The sequence below is a fragment of the Arvicola amphibius genome, chromosome 2 (genome assembly GCF_903992535.2).
Source record: "Arvicola amphibius chromosome 2, mArvAmp1.2, whole genome shotgun sequence".
NCBI lineage: Eukaryota > Metazoa > Chordata > Mammalia > Rodentia > Cricetidae > Arvicola > Arvicola amphibius.
Window position 1 is genome coordinate 60,795,685 of NC_052048.2, and position 21,317 is coordinate 60,817,001.

Sequence of the window (21,317 nt, forward strand, 5' to 3'; positions counted from 1 at the left end):
TCAAGGTTCACTAAAAGTGAGTCCCTTGGGTATGTTTATCCATTGTTTTCATTTGAAGCATAACTTACATAATAACCATCACCAATTTTTTGTTTTTTTAATTTAATTTTTTATTAAATTATATAATTTTACAAATTTTTACCTCCTCCCCTCCTCCCATTTCCCTTCCCTTCTCCCCATTCCCCCTCCCCCTCCCTCTCCATCACCAGTTTTAAATGTGTACAACGTGGTGAATGCTGAAAAATTTATACATTTATGTAATCACCACTGAAGTGATGACTTAGACCATTTCCAACCCTTTCAGACACCTGAACCCCTTATAGTAAACACTTCCTTTTCACCACAGGCAATGGCAACAACAGGCTCTCCTTCCCCAGTTTTTTTTTAAAATACAAGGTCTCATATAGCCCAGGCTGGCCTTGAACTTGTTATGTAGCCAATTATGACACCAAACTTCTAATCCTCCTGCCTCTACCTCCTTAGTGCTGAAATTATAGGCGCTACACAGTGCTAAAACTGAACCCAGAACCTTGAACATGCTAGGCAAGCACTCTACCAAGTGAGCTAAAGTCTAAGCTCCATAGTTTATTTTTTTCTGTTGTTTAGTGCTGTAGAATAAAATCCTTCTGTCTGCTGTGGATATATATTACTCTCATTGGTTAATAAAGAACTGACTGGCCAGTAGGCAGGCAGGAAGTATAGGTGGGACAACCAAACTGAGAATGTTGGGAGGAAAAAGGGCAGGTCCAGTGGAGTCGCTGAGAGACACAGAGGGAGCAAGACATGCTGGAAGACAGGTAAAGCCACAGGCTATGTGGCAATACATAGATTAATAGAAATGGGCTAATTTAAGTTGTAAGAGCTAGTTCGTAATAAGCCTGAGCATTTATAATTAATATAAGTCCCACTGTGTTTATTTGAGAGTGACTGAGGGACAGGAAAACCCAGTTTAGCTGTGTTTTTGTTGGTTTGTTTTCTAAAGAAAGAGTCTCTGCTGGAAGCCATGTCAGAGGAGCAGCAGGTGGAAACTGACTTCAGGAGAATGGCTCACCAAAAGGCAAGGCACTGATGAGTGAATCTTGGATAAGCAAGGCCTTAAGGTCATTGGCCCCAGAATGTCTCTTGCTATTGTTGAGCCTTTACATGTTTGGCACTGCCATTGTTCTCTGGTACCTGGCATGGTGTGAATGGGTTTGGGGGGGGGATCCCCAGTGCCTTTAATATAGTATGATTATCTAACAGAAATAGCCCATTCTACCGGGCATTTTCACCTATAGATTATTATGAAGATGATTTCCTCTTAAGCTATACTGTTTAAGTGAAGTAACGATTTTATACAATAATAATGTTAGTTTAAATACCATTTTTGATGATTAAAGAAATTTAATAAATATAATAAGGAATTATGATAGAGATTATTTTCGTGGAACAATTAATATAGGTAAAGGTAGGATACAATGTTGCTCCCCCTCCCCTATAAAGCAGGGGCTGCAGAGGATAGAATCTAAGAACAAGAAAGTGTCACAGGTAGGAACTTACAGGTTTCTCTTAAGGAGCTATACAGACTGTGGCTTAGGTTAATGAGAAGAGAAACAAGTACATTCCAGAAGCTAAGTTAGCTGAAGTTCTTAAAATCTTAGTGTGGAGAAACGTGTTCACGGGTTTCTGTGTGCATTATAGAAAAAAAAGCTGGAATCCCTGATCCTGGGCACTGACATTCCATCTGAACTGGTAAGTGAATGCGGACCCTGGGGCAACCTGCCCTGGAAGAGAGCACAGACCCTCTCCCCCCTGCTCCCTCTGCAGGCTTGTCTCTGTTTCTCCCATCCTTGTCTCTCCCAAGCTTTCCCTAGTGTTCTCAGGTGTCCTGCTCCTGTTCTAAGGCCATCCACCCAAAGGGGTCAGACTCTGGCCTCCAGGCAGGTCTGAGGATTCCTGCAAGGGAGTGCGGGCTTCTTCAGATTGTGACGCAAGGAATAGGTCCTCCTCTGGCACTGGGGAGATCCAACCAGTTTCAGGCACAGCAAAGATTGGTCTAGGACACCAAGCGCCTCCGGGCTCCTTTTGAAGGAAGAGATGGGCAGGCGCCAATGCAGGAGCTCCTCCAACAACATGAAAGGCAACATGACATCACCACAATCCAGACATCCCGAAACAACAAGAATTGAACACCCTACCCCAGAAGATATAGAAGAAACCGACCTTAAACAGTACTTTATGAAAATAATAGAGGACCTTAAACAGGAGGTAAAAAACTGCCATAAAGAAATGGAGATGACAAACAAAAAGGTAGATGAAATAAATAAATCTCTCAAAGATACCCAAGAAAAACAAGAAAAACAAGAAAAAGCAATCAAACAGGTAAGGGAAACAGTACAAGACCTGATAAATGAAATGGAGGTATTGAAGAAAACACAATCTGAGGGACGACTGGAAATGGAAACTCTGAGTAAACGAACAGAAACTTCAGAGACAAGTATTTCCAACCGAATACAAGAGATGGAAGAAAGAATCTCGGACTCTGAAGATATTATAGAGGAAATAAATTCACAGATTAAAGAACTAAACAAATCTAACAAATTCTTAACACAAAACATTCAGGAAATCTGGGACACCATGAAAAGACCAAACCTAAGAATAATTGGGGTAGAAGAAGGAGAAGAATTACAACTCAAAGGCCCAGAAAACATATTCAACAAAATTATAGAAGAAAACTTCCCCAACCTAAAGAAGGATGTTCCTATGAAGGTACAAGAAGCCTACAGAACACCAAATAGACTGGATCAAAAGAAAGCATCCCCACGCCATATAATAATCAAAACACAAAACATACAGAATAAAGAACAGATATTAAGAGCTGCAAAGGAAAAAGGTCAAGTAACATATAAAGGGAAACTTATCAGAATTACACCTGATTTCTCAATGGAAACCATGAAAGCCAGAAGAGCTTGGATAGATGTGCTACAGACACTAAGGGAACATGGATGCAAGCCTAGACTACTATACCCAGCAAAGCTTGCATTCACCATTGATGGAGAAAACAAGATATTCCAGGACAAAAACAGATTTAAACAATACGTAGCCACAAATCCAGCCTTGCAGAAAGTAATAGAAGGAAAATCACAAACCAAGGAGTCCAACAACGCCCACAATAACTCAGGCATCTAGTGACCCTTCACCAGCACAACTAGAAGAAGGGAAACACACAAACTCTACTACAAAAAATGACCGAAGTTAACAACCACTGGTCATTAATATCACTTAATATCAATGGACTCAATTCACCTATAAAAAGGCACAGGCTAAGAGACTGGATACGAAAACAGGATCCAACATTTTGCTGTTTACAAGAAACACACCTCAACCACAAAGACAGACACCTACTCAGAGTAAAGGGTTGGGAAAAGGTTTATCAAGCAAATGGCCCTAAGAAACAAGCGGGTGTGGCCATACTAATTTCCAACAAAGTTGACTTCAAACTAAAATCAATCAGAAGAGATGGAAAGGACACTTTATACTCATAACATGAAAAATCCATCAGAATGAAGTCTCAATCCTGAATATCTATGCCCCTAATATAAAAGCTCCCACTTATGTAAAAGAAACACTTCTAGAACTCAAGGCAGCCATCAAACCACACACACTAATAGTTGGAGACTTCAACATTCCTCTCTCACCAATGGACAGGTCAAGCAGACAGAAACCTAAAAGAGAATTGAAAGACTTAATGAAGGTAATGAACCAAATGGACTTAACAGACATCTATAGAACATTCCACCCAAATAGGAAAGAATATACCTTCTTCTCTGCGGCTCATGGAACCTTTTCGAAAATTGACCATATTCTTGGTAACAAAGCAAACTTCCACAGTTACAAAAAAATATTAGTAACCACCTGTGTCTTATCGGATCACCATGGATTAAAATTAGAATTCAACAACAATGCTACCCCCAGAAAGCCCACAAACTCATGGAAACTGAACAGTCAACTACTGATCCACACCTGGGTCAAGGAAGAAATAAAGAAAGAAATTAAAGTCTTTCTTGAATTTAATGAAAACAAAGACACAACATACTCAAACCTATGGGACACAATGAAAGCAGTGCTAAGAGGAAAGTTCAGAGCACTAAGTGCCCACTTAAAGAAAACAGAGAAAGCACTCATTGGTGACTTAACAGCACACCTGAAAGCTCTGGAAAAAAAAGAAGCAGACTCACCTAGGAGAAGTAGAAGACTGGAAATAATCAAACTGAGGGCAGAAATCAACAAAATAGAAACACAGAAAACATTCCAAAGAATCAATGAAACAAGAAGCTGGTTCTTGGAGAAAATCAACAAGATTGACAAACCCTTAGCCAAACTAATCAAACGGCAGAGGGAGAACACACAAATTAATAAGATCAGAAATGAAAAGGGGGACATAACCACAGACACAGAGGAAATTCAGAGAATCATTAGATCTTACTACAAAAGCCTGTATGCCACAAAATTGGAAAATGTAAAAGAAATGGACAGTTTTTTAGATAAATACCATATACCAAAGTTAAACCAGGACTAGGTAAATGCTCTAAATCGTCCTGTTAGTCGCGAAGAATTAGAAACTGTTATCAGAAACCTCCCTACCAAAAAGAGCCCAGGACCAGATGGTTTCAATGCGGAATTCTACCAGAACTTCCAAGAAGACCTAATACCTATACTCCTTAAGGTATTTCATAATATAGAAACACAAGAGTCACTGCCAAATTCCTTCTATGAAGCTACAGTTACCCTGATACCTAAACCACACAAAGACTCAACCAAGAAAGAGAATTACAGGCCAATCTCACTCATGAACATTGACGCAAAAATTCTCAATAAAATACTGGCAAACAGAATCCAAGAACACATTAGAAAAATTATCCATTACGATCAAGTAGGCTTCATCCCAGAGATGCAGGGCTGGTTCAACATACGAAAATCTATCAATGTAATCCATCATATAAATAAACTGAAGGAAAAAAACCATATGGTCATCTCATTAGATGCTGAAAAAGCATTTGACAAAATTCAGCACCCTTTTATGATAAAGGTCTTGGAGAGATTAGGGATACAAGGGTCATTCCTAAATATAATAAAAGCTATTTACAGCAAGCCGACAGCTAACATCAAATTAAACGGAGAGAAACTCAAGGCTATCCCACTAAATTCAGGAACACGACAAGGGTGTCCACTCTCTCCTTATCTCTTCAATATAGTGCTTGAAGTTCTAGCAATAGCAATAAGACAACATAAGGGAATCAAGGGGATTCAATTTGGAAAGGAAGAAGTTAAACTTTCATTATTTGCAGATGATATGATAGTATACATAAGCGACCCCAAAAACTCCACCAAAGAACTCCTACAGCTGATAAACTCCTTCAGTAACGTGGCAGGTTACAAGATCAACTCCAAAAAATCAGTCGCCCTCCTATACACAAAGGATAAGGAAGCAGAGAGGGAAATCAGAGAAGTATCACCTTTCACAATAGCCACAAATAGCATAAGATATCTGGGAGTATCTCTAACCAAGGAAGTGAAGGATTTATTTGACAAGAACTTTAAGTCTTTGAAGAAAGAAATTGAAGAGGATACCAGAAAATGGAAGGATCTCCCCTGCTCGTGGATTGGGAGGATCAACATAGTAAAAATGGCAATTCTACCAAAAGCAATCTATAGATTCAATGCAATCCCAATCAAGGTCCCATTAAAATTCTTTACAGAGATTGAGAGGACAATAATCAACTTTATATGGAAAAACAAGAAACCCAGGATAGCCAAAAAAATCTTATACAATAAAGGTACTTCTGGAGGCATTACCATCCCTGACTTCAAACTCTATTACAGAGCTACAGTATTGAAAACAGCTTGGTATTGGCATAAAAACAGAGAAGTTGACCAATGGAATCGTATAGAAGACCCGGATCTTAAACCACAAACCTACGAACACCTGATTTTTGATAAAGGAGCCAAAAGTACACAATGGAAGAAAGAGGGCATCTTCAACAAATGGTGCTGGCATAACTGGATGTCAACCTGTAGAAGAATGAAAGTAGATCCATATCTATCACCATGCACAAAACTCAAGTCCAAATGGATTAAAGACCTCAATATTAATCTGAACACATTGAGCTTGATAGAGGAGAAAGTGGGAAGTACTCTACAACAAATGGGCACAGGGAACCGTTTCCTACGCATAACCCCAGCTGCACAGACATTAAGGGCAACATTGAATAAATGGGACCTCCTGAAGTTGAGCAGCTTCTGTAAAGCAAAGGACATTGTCACTAAGGCACAAAGGCAGCCTACTGACTGGGAAAAGATCTTCACCAACCCTGCAACTGACAAAGGTCTGATCTCTAAAATATATAAGGAACTCAAGAGACTAGACGGTAAAATGCCAATTAACCCAATTAAAAAAATGGGGCGCTGAACTGAACAGAGAATTCTCAACAGCAGAAGTTCAAATGGCCAAAAGACACTTAAGGTCATGCTCAACCTCCCTAGCTATCAGGGAAATGCAAATCAAAACAACTTTGAGATATCATCTTACACCTGTCAGATTGGCTAAAATCCAAAACACCAATAATAACCTTTGCTGGAGAGGTTGTGGGGTAAGGGGTACACTCATCCATTGCTGGTGGGAATGCACACTTGTGCAACCACTTTGGAAAGCAGTGTGGCGGTTTCTCAGGAAATTCGGGATCAACCTACCCCAGGACCCAGCAATTCCACTATTGGGAATCTACCCAAGAGATGCCCAATATACTACATACTACAAATCATATCATACTACAAAAGCATATGCTCATCTATGTTCATAGCAGCATTATTTGTAATAGCCAGATCCTGGAAACAACCTAGATGCCCTTCAGTGGAAGAATGGATAAAGAAACTGTGGAATATATACATGCTAGAATACTACTCAGCGGTAAAAAACAATGACATCTTGAATTTTGCAGGCAAATGGATGGAAATAGAAAACACTATTCTGAGTGAGGTAACCCAGACTCAAAAAGATGAACATGGGATGTACTCACTCATAATCGGTTTCTAGCCATAATTAAAGGACATCGAGCCTATAAATTTGGGATCCTTGAGAAGATAATAAGAAGGTGAACTCCCAAAAAAAGATATAGTAATCCTCCTGGATATTGGAAGTAGACACGATTGCCAGGCAAAATTGGGAGCTTGAGGGTTGGGCGAGACTGGGCCAAGGGAAGATGGGGAGAGAAAAGTGTGAAGGGGAGAATGGGGGGAGCTCGGAGGAATGGGATGCTTGGGATACAGGAAGGGTGGATATGGGAGCAGGGAAGCATATATCTTAATTTAAGGAGCCACCTGAGGGTTGTCAAGAGACTTGACCCTAGAGGGGTTCCCAGGTTTCCAGGGAGACGCCCCCAGTTAGTTCCTTGGGCAGCTGAGGAGAGGGAGCCTGAAAAGGCCAGTTCCTATAGCCATACTGATGAATTTCTTGCATATCACCATAGAACCTCCACCTGACGATAGATGAAGAAAATGACAGAGCCCCACATTGGAGCACCAGACTGAGCTCCCAAGGTCCTGATGAGGAGCAGAAGGAGAGAGAACATGAGAAAGAAAGTCAGGACTGTGAGGGAACCTCCAGCTGGCGACAGATGAAGAAAATGACTGAGCCCCACATTGGAGCACTGGACTGAGCTCCCAAGGTCCTGATGAGGAGCAGAAGGAGAGAGAACATGAGAAAGAAAGTCAGGAACACGTGAGGGGTGCGTTCACTCATGGAGACGGTGGGACAGAACTAATGGGAGATCACCAACTCCAGTTGGAATGGGTCTGATGGATCATGCGACCAAACCCATCTCTCTGAATGTGGCCAACAGCGGGGGCTGACTGAGAAGCAAAGGACAATGGCGCTGGGCTCTGATTCTTCTGCATGGACGGGCTCTGTGGGAGCCTTCTCAGCTTGGTCGATCACCTTCCTGGACCTGGGGGGAGTTGGGAGGACCTTGGTCTTAGCATAGAGTAGGGAACCCTGATGGCTCCTTGGCCTTGAGAGGGAGGGAGGGGAGGTATGGGTGGAGGTGAGGGGAGGGAAGGGGGAGAAGGAGGGGAGGGAAGGGGGAGAAGGAGGGGAGGGAAGGGGGAGGAGGAGGGGAGGAGATGGAAATTTTTAAATATAAAAAAATAAACCATGAGAAAAAAATAATAAAATAAAATATTAATCAAAAAAAAGAAAAAAAAGCTTTAAGTTATGAATTAAGTTAGATTAAGATGTTTTTGTTAATGGCATCAAGGTAGAAAACCTTGGAGAACAATTTAAAGTTTAAAAAGACACATAGGTAAATGAGGGATTCATTGAAGTCAAGAAACAAGAACAAAGAGAGTCCTGTTATTATTAGCTAACGTGCCTTTCTTGCTAGGATGTGTTGGTGATCAAAGGTGATGATTAATTCCTTGTACCCATTTCTGCTCTCGGCTTCCTGATACAAAAAAACTGCTGAAGAATTTAAAGTAGAGCTGACTGTTTTTCCATATATAAAAGTTTGTATTTGTGCCTTTTAAAGATTATTTATAAGAAAACATTTAGATATAAATAATAAAGTAACTGATCCTTTCTTTGTGGCTGTAAAATGCAGCCTGCCAGTAAAAGAACTGGCTGAGAAAAATGCATTGCTTGTTTACACTCTGTTAACCTATAACAAGCTGCTTGGACATTAACGTAAGTGGGTTCTTGGCGAGAATTTGTTTTTCACCTGTAATACATAAAATGTTTAATCATGTAAGGGACATAGAAAACATGATGTTTTTACTTGTATTCATTGTGATCATTCACTTAAAAAAATAGAATGTACCCATGTTGTAATTTTAATATTGCTTGAAAGATTTTACTGGTGTATATAAGCTATAAGGAAAAAATTAATGACACACAGAAGGGATGCATCTGGATAGAGGTAAGAAAAGAAATGAGAGAAGAGAGATGATAGATCCTGAAAACATGCGTATGTGCATGCATGTTTCCCTTTTCCATTGGCCTCAGAGAGTTAAGTTTTGGCCTGCTTGCCGGTCCCACAGAATTCAGTTTTACTCCCTCAGACAGAAAAGTCAAATTGATTAGTTTGTTGACTCCATGGCTCTCTCTTAATCCCTGAGCTGCTGAAGGTTGGTCCTCACAACAACAGGTCTCTCTATGCAGTACTGGCTGTTCCAGAACTTGTTGTGTAGACCAGGCTAGCCTCTGACTCAGAGATTTGCCTGCCTCTGTTTCCCAACTGCAGAATTAAAGGCATTTGCAACCACACCTGGCCCAGACTTTCTGCTCTGAAAACAGAACCATGCAGCCTCACTTGTATCAAGAGCTTTTCCTCCTAGCACAACACTGACAACCTCCCACGCTGCAGCCTAGACAGTGGCTACCATATTGCACTGCTGAGTCATATTTCAGTGTGGAGGTCCTAGCTGACAGACATTTGTATAGGTATGTATTCATTGCCTTCAGTGGGCTTACTTTTCAACCTATTTTTATTTAAATCTCCACTTAGAAACAGCTTATAATTCAACAACAAAACCAGTTCAGCCTCGGGTAAGACCCTTCACCACTGGCTGCTGCCTGTAGACTGACTTACCTACGGTTACGGAACAAGTACTTGGAAACTCCTCGCTCAAATATTAAAAGTGAGGTAAAAGTCCAACATCTTTTGTGTCTGTTTTATCTTGGATCAGAGTCTTATTAGCTCTGAACATAAGCATACTATCTAAAATTAGTGAGACAAAGTTGATTAGGCCCAAATTTATCTAATCTACCTCACCCTAGGTTAGCGCTGAGGCACAGACATAACAACAGTGATGGTGTTTACTGTCAGCTTTTACAAAGTCCTGTTCAAATCCCTGAAAAGCCTCTAGAAGTCTTCATTCACTGTCCTAAAGCTGTAGTTCCCACAGATTCCAGAGACAGAGATCACCTCATAATGAGATCACTTCTAAATGGGAACAATTGCCCCACAATTTAAACTGAGGCTGTCCCTCTCCCAACCAAAGCACGAAGGATCACCTCAGGGGAAGCAGATTGCCTCTCAAGTACTGGAGACAGTGAACACCCAGACTACAGTTTGGCCAAGCCTTCTGGCTGGGTACATTCTCACTCTACTCCAGTGTTTCCTGTCTGGACCTAAGGCTCATGTCAATGTCCTGACACTGGACTGGGAAACCCAACCTCTATCTTCACAACAAGGCCTCAGTGCCTCAAATCCTTCCCTGCCTTTCGACATTACCTTTGTTTGAGTTTTTAAGTGTGAGTGGCAGGATCTAATTCCTGGAGGACACCATTCACTGTCCACCCCATCATACTTCTGGCCTAGGATTTTGGTTACAGCTTCATCTCAGGAGACTCACTTAAGCCTAGAGATGGATTACTGCTGACATTTGGGGCAAAGAAATAAAAAGATGTCAACATCCACATCTGTCACACTGGGTAACTTAAAGGTGACAATATGCACACATCAAAACAACTTCCAAAGTCACTTTCTAGTCCTGAGACACTTCTACTTATTCTCAACTTAGTAAGGGTATGACATTAACCTGAAACAAGTGACTGATCACAGGAAGAAGGGGATTCAGAGACTGTATTTCTGTTACAGGAGGAGTAAGGCCACATAAATTCTGACGTGCCCTGATAAACTCAAACTAAAATGTCTGTTTGAGAAAAAAGGAAATGGTTTAAAGTTCGATTACATACACAAAACATTTTACTGGATTCACAGTCGTCTAGGCCTTTGGCAATTGAAAAAAGCAATAAGCAAAGATAGATTCACTAAAAACAGGACTCAGTATTAGAGACCATGATTGAAGTGCTAACCCTGCTCTACTCAAGCAGAAGAATCCACTCCAAAGTCACAGCAAGATGATGACTATGTGGCAGACAAAAAGATATGTTAACAAATGTGAAGCCAGTCTATCAGCTTTAGGGAATGCAAAGCACAGATGCCTCTGAATTACATGATGATGTATACAATTCTCATTTAATACATAATTAAAGAATGAAATGAGAGCTTCTTGAAAGCAGGGGATGTGAAAAAAAACAGAAAACTAATGAAGATAAAAGGTATCATCAGTCTGGTACTATACAGGGCATTTTATTTTAGGAAACAATATTAAAACTATCTTTCACAATACTGTTTAAAATAATGGTTTTCAGAAAAAAATTAACATTCCTTTATTCAGAACAGTAGTTTACGGGCTTATCCCCTTCCCCCAAAAAAACTTTTTCCATTAAAAAAAAAATCCATTTAATTTGGGCTGGTGAGATGACAAAGCCACACGATGGAAGGAGAGAATCGACTCCTTTAAGTTATCCTCTGACTTCCACGTAAGCACCATAGCACAAGTACTTCCACCCTTACCCAAATTCCAAAAATCCAAGTTTCTTACTAAAATTTAGAAAAGTATATTTGACAGTTAAAAATATTTTGTGTGACTGGGCAGTAGTAGCACATCTTTAATCCCAGCACTCAGGAGTCAGGGGCAGACAGATCTTTGAGTTCGAGGCCAGCCTGGTCTATACAGTAAGGTCCAGGACAGCCAGGGCTACACACATACACACACACACACACACACCCTGTCTTGGAACCTCCCCCCCCAAAAAAGGTGTGTGTTCAGGTGATTAAATACAAAAGGATGGGACAAACTGCTAATTTTCGGGAGGCCACACACACAGATATTTGTGTGGTCATTGCTGTGTAGGAGCGCTCAGATGTCAGAGATGTGGGAGTCAGAAGTGGCAGAACAACACCATGTATAAAAGCAGACGTGAGAGCACAGACCACCTTCTGCACGAGGTGTGCACAGAAGGGCTGTTGTACTTCCCCCAGACTCTATGAGGGAAGGTCCTCACTCAAGCACAGGGTACCTTCACAACACAAGGAGGTAATGAGCCCTTCACAAACCAGTATAAGTTATATAATCAAAACAGCTCTCTGACATGAGGCTGGGATATTTTATAATTTATGATATTTTCCTTTAAAGAAAAAAATCAAAGGAAAGCTGGTATGATGGTTTAAAAGGAAATAGCCCCATAAGGAAAGAAACTATTAGGAGGAATGACTTTGTTGGAGTGGGTGTGGCCTTGTTGAAGGAAGTGTGTCACTGTGGATCAAGGCCTTTGAGGTCTCCTATGCCCAATAGATATTCAGAGTGGTACACAGACTCCTGCTGCTGCAGGATCAAGATGTAGAACTATCAGCTCCTTTTCCATACATGTCTGCCTGTATGCTATCACGTTTCCCATCATGATAATACTGGACCAACCACTGAAACTGTAAGCCAGCCTCAACTGAATGTTTTCCTATATAAAAGTTGCTGTGGTCATGGTGTCTCTTCACAGCAACAGAAACCCTGACTAAGACAGCTGGTGTGGTAGTCACTTCCATGACCCTAGCACTTGGGAGGTAGAGGCAGGGGCACTGCCAATTTAAGGCAAGTGTGGTTTTAAAGAGCTCCAGGCCAGCAGGCAGAACTACACATGAGATTCTGTCAAATGAAGATTTTGACTGTTTTAATATAAACCTGAAGATCAGAACACACCAATCTACCAAACATGCTCAAAAGACAGTTTATTATGAATCTCAGTTTTTAAAAAATGATGTGGCTGCTACAATGAGTGGTTTGATTGAGTTGTCCCCTATAAGCCCCAACATTTGCATACTTGGTCCCCAACTGGTAGCTGCTTGGGCATGCTTAGGAAGGGTGGTCTTGCTGGAGGAAGGATGTCACTGGGGATGGTCTTGGAGGTTTCAAAAGACTCTTGCCATTTGCTCTCTCTGCTTCCCATCAGTGGTTTGAGATGTGAGTCCCCAGTTTTCAGTGTCTAGTTCTAGTTGCCATGCTTGCTTGCTGCCATGCTTCCTTGCCTTAATAGAGATGGACTTTGACTCTCTGAAACTGTAAGCCCAAAATAAGCTCTTTCTTTTATACATTGCCTTGGTCATAATGTTTTAACCCAGCAACAAGAAAGTAACTACAGTTTTGTGGCTTTAGAAATGTGTGACTTGTTGGACATGGAGCAAACAAGTAAAACTTATAATGAGAAATGCTGTTTTTAAATTTTAGTCACTCTATGGAATGAAAGAAACACCAATTACCCTGATGCAATCATTACACACTGTATAAATGAACTGAAATGTCATGCTGAACCAAGTCGATAAATGTGATTATTATCCACCAATTAAGACTAAAAATAGAGTCAGACATGGTGATGCATGCCTGTAGGATCAGCACTTGGGGAGTAGAGGCAGTAGGATCAAAAATTCAAGGCCAGATTGGGTTACAGAAATGTTTTTAAAAAAACCCTAAAATAAAAAGGGAAAATAAAATCTAGTCTCTCTAAGTAGTTCTTGAAAAAACAGACAGCAAACTGCCTATAATATCATCAAGTCAGAATCAGGGCAAGCACCATAACCCATTCTCAATCCACTTTAGAGAATTACAACTGTAGGAAGACAGTTTCTAAAATAAGACAATTACAATGAGTGACCCTAAGCTTTTCAATATCACAAGGCAGGAGTTGGAAATAAATACGATGTTAGGCCAAAAGAGGAGGGGACTGCTCATTCTGACACCCAGCTCCTCTTGCCTGTCTTGTTCAAGATACAATAGAGGGCCATAAGACCAAGAATGACTTTCAAAGGTCCTCCAGCTCTATGAAGTAGCACTTGTGGGGCAGCTAATGTGTGCTCCTCTGGTCTTGTAGAGCTCTAGTATCAAGAGCTCAGAACTGAAGAGCAACTGTCAGAACTGTTTTTCCAAACCCTTGTGCACTGCAGGAAAGTATATAAAATAATGGCACAGTGTAACAGTTTCTCTAAACTTAAAAATAATCATATTACCTGGCAAAAGAATAAAGCACAGTCACATTTTTTAAAAGAATAAAGCATAGTGTACTATGTTCACAGCAGCATCATTCAGAAGGAAGCAGCCCAACTGCCCATCAAATGAAAAGTGGACAAGCAGCATGTGGTCTTCCTCACAGGGGAATACTAACCTTAAAAGGAAGAAAATTAGCTGAGTGGTGGTGCACACCTTTAATCCCAGCACTTGGGAGGTAGAGGCAGGCAGATCTCAATTCAAGGCCAGCCTGGTCTATAAAGCGAGTTCCAGGATAAGTTCTGGGACAGCCAGGGCTATACAAAGAAGCCCTGTCTTGAACAAACAAACAAACAAACAACAAACAAAAAAGGAAATTCTCATATATAACACAATTGAACTGTGATTGTGCAAAGTTAAAGGTAAGCCATAAAAATTCAAGCTCTTTCTATGGAGCTCTTAGAGCTATCAAACCCATAGATAGAAAGCTGAGTAGTGTGCTGCATGGGGGAAATAAATCACTGCTGAGCGGACACAGGTGCCTAGTCTTTCAAGTAGAAAAAGAATGTGAGAGAACAATCAAAAAATTGTACATGTGCTTAATGCCACTTAATGAGCTATACACTAAATAGCTGGAAATTTTTGCCTAAATTTAAAAGTAAAGTAATGGAAAAACAAAAATCTGTTTGCCTATTTTCAGGAAAAAGTATTCTGTCTATTTCATGGTATTTTAGACTTCAAACAATATGGACAGTGGTACCCAAGCATAAATGAGGCACTGTCAGAGTCACTAGCCATGAGACTGCTGGGTGAACTCACAAATGACTGTGACTCTTTAACATTCCAGACTTCCCCATATTTGTTTTATGGTGGGTACTGTGGTAGTCTGAAAGAAAACAGCACCCAAAGGGAGTGGCACGATTAGGAGGTGTGGCTGTGTTGGAGAAGGTATAGCCTTGTTAGAGGAGGTGGTCTTTGAGGTCTCATATATGCTCAAGTCGCCCAGTGCCTCAGACTACTTCCTGTTGCCTGTGAGTCAAAATGTAAGAACTCTCAGCTCCTGTCTAGCACCAGGTCTGCCTGCACGCTGCCTTGCTTCCCACCAGATGATAATGGACTAAACCTCTGAACTGTAAGTGAGCCACCACAATTAAATGTTTTCCTTTACAAGAGTTGCTATGGTCATGGTGTCTCTTCACAGAAACAGAAACCCTAACTATGACACATACCTTGGAAAATAATAATTAAAAAAAAAGTCCCACAAGCAAACCATAATTCTCTAATGCTCTTTCAACCACAGCCTGACAATTTTTTATCCAGGAAGTCTATTTCAGTGGTTCTCAGCTGAGTAAAAGTTTAAAGTTACAAAAGCAAGCAAGGAAGAGAAAAATATGACTTTATAAGCAAGCTTGCCCAGCTGGGAATACAGACATAGAATTGAGGTCAGAACAGCATTTCTCATCTTTATAGTAAATTAAAGTTACACAGCAATTCCAAGTACAGTTTTACTAAACATTCCTTCCTCTCTCCACAGGAAAGTGTTTTCAAATTTCCAGGATATAAACACTGAATTCAAGTGATCAGATCAGTCTTCTACATGGCCATGGGGATAACACAGGTTTTTAAGCTCAAATCCACTTTTATAACCCCTAACTGACATCTTCAGTCAAGACTTTACTGATCTCAAGTTACAAAACCCAACGACAAAAGCAGTGCCTACAACTTGGGGAATCTGGCAAGGAAGAGGAAGGTCTCATTTGTTGCCTCATGGGTAAGGACTTGACATCACTACCACACACCACTCAGGAGATCTGTAGGATCAAGAGGATTACAGATTACATGCTGAAACCTTTAAGAAGGAAAATCACTCAAAAGGCATGGCTTCTATCCACTAAGATTCCTAGATTCTTACTATGGGGACCACTGACTGGTGTCTAAAGTGGGCTGGAGGTGTAGCCACCAATGAGCACCTGCAGTTTCATCAGATGCCAGACACTGAACATGAGCTCTTAGCTCGTTGCACACTTCACTTGCTGAAGCAGGACCTTGATGAAGAATGAGGTAAATAGATGAGCTACTGGAGGGCATGAAGGATGGAGCTGGTTGTCTACTGAGCCTCACCATTTCTCTCACCAGGATATGGCAACTTGCTGGCACCATGAGCTACGCCTTCTTTATTTACTTTGAGCATGGTGGATGGTCAGGTTTGGGTTCACAGGCACAGGTAGAGGCAGGCAGTGAACATCAATCTAGTGTCTAGGAGGTGGGAACAGGAATGGAGGCTGACAGTCTCAAGTTCATTTCATCCATGCATCCGACTTGCCAAATCTTTAGAGTGCTACTATGCAAGACAGTACTGCCACTGACAATGAAGTACTGAAGCAAGCAGACATTTTAACATTTGACCGTCACACTGTGACTGAGAGTGCCTCTGAGACCACAGAGGGCCCAAGATGGCATATAAGCTCAGACACCGGAACAGACCTGAAGGAGAAACTTTCCAGGGGTTAACAGAATATTGGCAAGTGCTAAGGCCCCAAGGTGGAAAAGAGTTTAATCTGTTGAAAGAAAGGCAAGACTTAAAGAGAGAGCTGGGAATGACGGTAGAGGGGAATCCAAATTCCCCTCTAATTGTATTCAAATGATGTAGGAATTCATTTTACATTTTTAGCAGATAAAACTGGCCAAACAAATCAAAAAACAAAATCCTGAAGTTCTCTATTAAAATGACTCATATGAATATTTTCCACTTTTAGAGAGATCATAGCTTATCTTAGTATGGTGTTTTGAATGAAAACAGTTCCCATAGGCCTAGAGTGAGAGGCACTATTAGGAGGCCTTGTTAGAGTAGGTATAGCATTGTTGAAGCAAGTATGTCACTAGGGGTGGGCTTTGAGGTTTCAAATGCTTAAGCCAGGCCCAGTGTAGCTCTTTTCCTGCTGCTTGCCAATCCAGATGTAGAGCTCTCAGCTACTTTTCCAATATCATATCTGCCTGTGTGCTGCCATGTTTCCCGCCAAGATGATAATGGACTAAACCTCTGAATTGTAAGCCAGCCCTAATTAAATGTTTTCTTTTATAAGCGTTTCCATAGTCATAATGTCTCTTCATAGCAATAGAAACCCTAAGACACTTCGTATTAGAGTATATGCCACTAAAACTCTTCCAGGACTCTTCCAGGATGATGATAAGTATTGAGAATGAGGCAATAGGCATCTCTGAAATCTTTGAGAATTTCTGAAGCTACCACTGTGTCTCTGGCTCTGTACTCCTAATACAAAGGGCCCTTGTGGCAACTGTGGAGGGTAACCACCATCTAGTACCTACACTCTCTGCCTGGGCAAAAGCAAGCTTCTGTGGAACCTGGGTTTTCAAAGCAACTGCAATACAAAAATCCAGTGTGTTCCAGGGGAAGGATGTCTTTATAACCTTTGCCCTGTTTCATGCTATGCCAACCACAGCAAAGAAGAAAGTCCACACCTTTCCAACCTGTGCTCAAAATTAATTCATCTGGGGAGACACACTGAAATAGAAGAAAGAGATCCAGTCGACCCATTTCATTAATCAACTTCCACAAAACCATTCTCCAGTGATTTCTCATACATCTGAGCTGCATCTGGGTCAGGTAAGTGGTACTATTACTCTGCTATTACTCATACTACAAGAGTAGCCATGGCCATGCCTAACCGAGGCAGGCAGAGGGCCAACTGAGCAATAAAGAACAAAGACTGTCTCTGCACACTAGCTATAGTTTGTCCAATAAGGAAAAGATATGAACTGAACAGCCCACTCCCTCCCAATCCTAATTGTTATTTTTATTCATATATATGTAGTATCTGTGTGTATGTGGTGCATGTCACATTTGTGTGAGTACCCAAGGAGGCCAAAAGAGGGTATTGGGTCTCCTGGAGCTAAAGTCACAGGCAGTTATAAGATGCCACACAGGGGTAATGTGGGTCCTCTAGAAGAAAAGCAAGTGTGCTTAGCTACAGAGCCATTTCTCCAGCACCTCCCCCTCAATTTTGAAGTGGCCAATCAAAGATCTTTGACCTCTGGAAGAAAAGAAAAATTAAGCTGATTCTGTCAGCTCAAAGTCAAGACTTGGAAGGCATAAGAACTGGGGGAAAAGGGAGAAATGAAGCAAAACAACTGCCAGAAGCTTCTAAGAAGTCAGATTTAGCTGCTTTACCATAAAAGGTGACCTCATACCACCCACAATTCTATCCCCTGAAAAAAAAATGAGAAGAGAGCAGGAAGCAGCCTTTAGCATCTACCGAGTCTCATCATTTCAAAAGCTATGGAAACTAACCAGCTCCACTTTCCAGCAGCTCCCTAAGAATCAGTAATAGGGTACACAGCAAAGATAGTGGAACTCCAGTAGCCACTTCCGTCACTGATGAGGAGTCTGCCCCAGAGAGTTCAGCTAGTAGCAGATGGATCACCCACAGTTCTATCATCACACTTGGCCATCACTCTTCTTATCATATGCTTATGGCTTCTATTACTGTATTAAAATAATATTGGAGTAATGTTCTTTTCAATACATAGGCCTCTCCAAATTATCATAAAAACAAACCAGATGTAGTGGTGTGTGCCTGTATCTGAGTACTTGGAACGTAAAAGCAGGAAGATCAATAGTTAAAGGCTACCCTTGGCTACATAGTAAGGATAGAAGCTAGCTTGGCTTCAATGAAAACCTCGTTCCCACTACCCCCCAAATATACTAACAATAATTTTATTAAATAGTGTGAAAAAAGAACACTGATTTGATCCAGAGCACAAGTGGTATAACCTGAAGTGATTTTTATTATCTTTGTAACAGTTAGTACCCTCCAAAATAAGTCTGTCCAACTTACTATGAAAATTAAAATATACAATAGCAACCAATTATTAGGACTTAGAGCTCAGGTCCTTGTCATCAAGAGCTTAAAGTTGAACTCCCCAGGGGCCCTAGAGGTCCTGGAATATAAGACTGAAGCTGCTAACCTAAAATGAGTCCTATGTACCTACCTGGAGCATCAGGTACTTGAAGAGGAATGAAAGGATCAGACACACTTAGAAGTGGGATGCCAGAGTCCACAGCCTGCCCACCCTTTCTTTTTTCAGCTGGAGTTAGTTGAAGAGGAAAGATTAGGAGAGAAAAAAATGAGAAAAGCAGAAAATATCAAGTAAATATTGATGCATTTACCATCTATTTATACAAGAGCTCAAATAATAGAGAAAATCCAAATTTAGACAGAAAGGAGGAGGTGAACTGAAATAACCCACTAATAGCAAAACACCTAGAAGACACACCAAGGGGTCCTGTAACACACTATGAATGCAGCGGGGTCAGAGTAGGACAGCCATCTGTCCTACTTAGTGTTCGCTACCCCAGGAATCTCTGCTCAGTGTCTCTAGAAATTACTGCCCCTCACCCCTATACACTTTGGTACATAATGTCAATATGTGTTTATCCACTTCCTGTGTACTTCAACACCCTACATGTGCTCCAGGCAGTAACTGTCTTACTGCACTATTACAATGTCTAACAGGTGCTGTGCAGGGCTCCTACCTAATACTATTGCTGTTCATGATGTATTTGGTAAACTTTAGTTACAGAAACATAAGTATCTTATAGCATATCAGGGCTTAAAACATTTAAAGTCCTGGAAATTTCTGCTACTATTTTCTCAATTTTTTTTCAAAGAAAACAAAGGCCCAAACTGAAATAAGTCAGTGGTCTGCCTGCAAAGCAAGCATCAGACCGGGGTCTCTTGGCTTCTACTCTAACAGTCTTTACATTTCACTTTAGTACTCAGTTTGGTTGGTAAGTAAAATCCCATTTTGATTTCTTTTTTTAATTTGAAAGTCAGGTATGGTGATATACACTGTATTCTTAAGTATCCTAGAAGCTAAGGTAGAAAGATCACAAGTTTGAGGGAGAGAAAGGGAAGGAAAGAAAGGAAGAAAGAAAAGAAGGAAGAAAGGAAAAAAGAAAAAAGAGAAAGAAAGAAAGAAAGAAAGAAAGAAAGAAAGAAAGAAAGAAAGAGAAGACAAACCCCAATAACAACAAAGGAAAGTGAAAACTATACAGACTCACTGGAAGTTGCTGCAGGCAGAGTGTGAGCCCTGTACCCAGCTTCTGCAACAAGCACACTTTCTGTAACAGCAGGATAGTATCACCCATGCTATTCAACACTATGACTTGAACTACTTGGTTTTTCCTTTCCACCCTGCTAGAATTTGGATTTGGGATGTCCTCCAAAGGTCTGTAATGGTTACAGTTAAGTGTCAGCTTGCCATAATCTAAAATCACCCAGGAGATGGGCATCAGAAAATGTCTGTGGAGGAATATCTTGACTGTATAATTGAGATGGGAAAGCCCTCCCCCATTGATCACTAAATGAGAAAATGCCTTACAGCTGGATCTCAAGGAGGCATTTCACAGCTGAGGTTCCTTTCTTTTATGACTCTATAGCTTGTGTCAAGTTGACACCCCAAACCCCCCAGTACAGAAAGTGTAGCAAGGGTGCAGGGGCTTAGGAGGCACCTACCACCATGTGGGTTTTGAGGCTCAAACTCAGGTGGTCAGGCTTGGTGGTAAGTGCCTTTACCCATGGGGCCACCTCACTAGCCCATGCCAGACTTATTAAGTGAAGAAATAAACAAACAGGTTTTAAAATATACAAAAGGATATCACAGTGTCACAATCTTAAACCAAAACCTAAAATTGTACAAAATCGTGACCACATGTATTTTGGTGAGGAAGATCTATAAATTTCATTAGATTCACAAAGATGTTTATGACCCTAAAAAAGTTAAATGCAGTGTTCACATTGTGGTGGTTTGAATGAGAATGGCCCCCATAGGCACATATACTTGAATGCTTAGTACCCAGTTAGTGGAGCTATTTGGGAAGGATTAGGAGGTGTGGCCTTTTTGGAGAAGTTGTGTCACTGGTGATGGACTTTGAAGTTTCAAAAGCCCATGCCAGGCCCAGTGTTTCTCTGCCAACTGCTTACCAATCAGGGTGTATAGCATTCAGCTACTGCTTAAGCAACATGCTTGTCTACATCCATGATGATCACGGACTAACCCTATAAAACTGTTAGCAAGACTCCAATTAAATGCCTTTTTAAAGAAGAGCTGCCTTGGTCATGGTTTCTCTTAAAAGCAACAGAACAGTAACTAAGAATACATCATGATGAAGTCATTATACTGTGTCTAGGTGATGAGATCATGGATGATTTGGATTGTTTCTACACAAATATATAACTTTTATATAATAAGAATGGATAATTTTTACTAATAATGGAGAAAACAAGTCTCATTGATTTGGTTTTTAAAAATGCATGTGTACATTTTATATTAGACTATCAAGTATAAGACAGTTTCTAAGTCTTAGAATCCTTCAAGTAATCCCAAAGACTTTAAGCAATGACAAAATCTTGCCAGAGCACTGATCCTTAAATTAGAAATATCTA

General features: G+C 40.7%; 1 protein-coding gene across 1 annotated transcript in view; it reads right to left on the bottom strand.

Moving 5' to 3' along the window:
• Window positions 1-21,317, bottom strand: part of Aak1 (AP2 associated kinase 1) — a 168,293-nt gene that overhangs the window by 22,013 nt on the left and 124,963 nt on the right.